At 47.9% G+C, this 2290-nt stretch overlaps 1 pseudogene across 1 annotated transcript; it reads left to right on the forward strand.

The window, feature by feature from the left end:
• The first annotated feature begins 419 nt into the window (after positions 1–419).
• Positions 420–1733, forward strand: LOC308433076 (tubulin alpha-4A chain-like; annotated as a pseudogene). Its single transcript has one exon. The product of its transcript is annotated as a tubulin alpha-4A chain-like (transcript).
• The last annotated feature ends 557 nt before the right edge of the window (positions 1734–2290 follow it).

Raw genomic sequence — 2290 nt, forward strand, 5'->3', positions numbered from 1 at the left:
ACAGTCCATCACTAAAAGAAGTCAGGATAGGAACTCAAAAGGAACCTGGAGGCAGGAGCTGAAGCAGAGGCCATGGAGGAACACTGCTAACTGGTTTGCTCCTCGTGGTTTTTCTCAGCCTAATTTCTTATACAACCCTGGACCATTAGCCCAGAATGGTACCACCCACAGTGAGTGGATCCCTCCCACACCTATAATTAATCAAGAAATTTCCCTATACATTGCCGACCTGACAATATGATAGAGTGATATTCTCAACTGAAGGTCCCTCTTCCCAGATGACCTTACCTTATATTGAGTCAGCATATGGTTAAAAAAAAATGTTAGTTCCCTTAACAGAGGGGTCAAAGGTGAGCAGTAGAGATCTCACTAAGACCCATGACCCCAACCCCACGTGAGACATGCAGTCCAAACTCATCATGTGTGAGTGCATTTCAGTCAATGTGGGTCAGGCAGGTGTTCAGATGGGCAATGCCTGCTGGGGGCTCTACTGTCTGGAACATGGGATTCAGCCTGATGGGCAGATGTCCAGTGATAAGACCACTGGTGGAGGATACGACTCCTTCACCACCTTCTTCTGTTAAACTGGAGCGGAAAACATGTGCCTTGGGCAGTCTCTGTGGGTCTGGAGCCTACTGTAATTGGTGAGATCCGAAGTAGCCCACATTGCCAGATCTTCCAACCAGAGCAGCTTATCACAGGGAAAGAAGATTCAGCCAACAACTATGCCCCTGGTCACTACACCACTGGCAAGGAAATCATCGACCCAGTGCTGGACCAGCTCTGCAAGCTGTCCAATCAGTGTACAGGACTTCAGGAATTCCCAGCATTCCACAGCTTTGGAGGGAACACTGGCTCTGACTTCACCTCTCTGATGATGGAGCGGCTTTCTGTTGACTATGGCAGGAAGTCCAAGTTGGAGTTCTCCATCTACCCAGCCCCACAAGTGTCTGTGACTGTAGTGGAGCCCTACAACTGAATCCTGACACCCACATCACCCCGGAACACTCAGACTGCGCCTTCATGGTAGGCAACAAGGTTATTTATGACATCTGCCACCATAACCTGTATATTGAGCGCCCAACCTATACCGACCTAAACCACCTCATCAGCCAAATTGTCTCCTCCATCACAGCTTCCTTGCACTTTGATGGGGCTCTCAGTGTGGACCTGACAGAGTTCCAGACCAACCTGGTGCCCTACCTTCACATTCACTTCCCCTTGGCCACCTATGCACCAGTCATTTCTGCAGAGAAGGCCTACCATGAGAGCTGTCAGTGGCAGAGATCACCAATGCCTGCTTCAAGCCTGCCAACTAGATGGTGAAATGTGACCCTTGGCATGGCAAGTATATGGCCTGCTGCCTGCTGTACCGTGGAGATGTGGTACCCAAGGATGTGAATGCTGCCATTGCCGCCATCAAGACAAAGCGCAGCATCCAGTTTGTGGACTGGAGCCCCACAGGCTTCAAGGTTGGTATCAACTGCCAGCCACCCACTGTGGTGCCTGGGGGTGACCTGGCCAAGGTTCAGCGTGCAGTGTGCATGCTGAGCAACACAACCGTCATTGCTGAAGCCTGGGCCCACCTGGATCACAGTTTGACTTGATGGATGCCAAGAGGGCTTTTGTACACTGGTATGTGGGTGAGGGAATGGAGGAGGGAGTTCTCTGAGGCTCGAGAGGATATGGCTGCCCTGGAAAAAGATTATAAGGAAGTAGGCATTGACTCCTAGGAGGACAAGGATGAGGGAGAAGACTAGAAAGCTACTTTGAGCCTGTTCATTGTATTTATTGCTAAATCCTTCTCAAATGTCTCTTTGCAAGAAAAAAAAGGGGGGGTGAGATATAAGTTTCAGGAACAGTTGGACCTAGAGGTTCAAACAACAAAGGATTTGTTTCATGTCTTCCTATCTTTTCTCCCTTTGAATTTGATTTTCTACTAAGTGGTTCTTCTGTGCTATTGAAAAGGAATGTTGTCACTCTTGGTGTGTAATGTCTGCAGAGATCTGGGTTGTCCCCGCCCCATCACATTTAGAACACTTTACACTAGGCTCCAGAAGTAGAGAGAGGCTGAATTCATGTGCCAATGTGAGAAGTACATAATTCACCCTGTCAGATGACAGCTGAGAAAGAAAGGGATGTGTGTGACTCACCCAAGTCCATATATAAGAATCTAGGAAACAATGAAGACATATAAGTTGCTCAAAATGGAATCCATAGGGAGAAATGAAGCAAAATTTGGAATGAGGGTAGAAAAGAAAAGAAGAATGTGGCATTATTTTAAGATGGG

Source organism: Micromys minutus (assembly GCF_963924665.1).
Source record: "Micromys minutus genome assembly, chromosome: 19".
NCBI classification, from domain to species: Eukaryota; Metazoa; Chordata; class Mammalia; order Rodentia; family Muridae; genus Micromys; species Micromys minutus.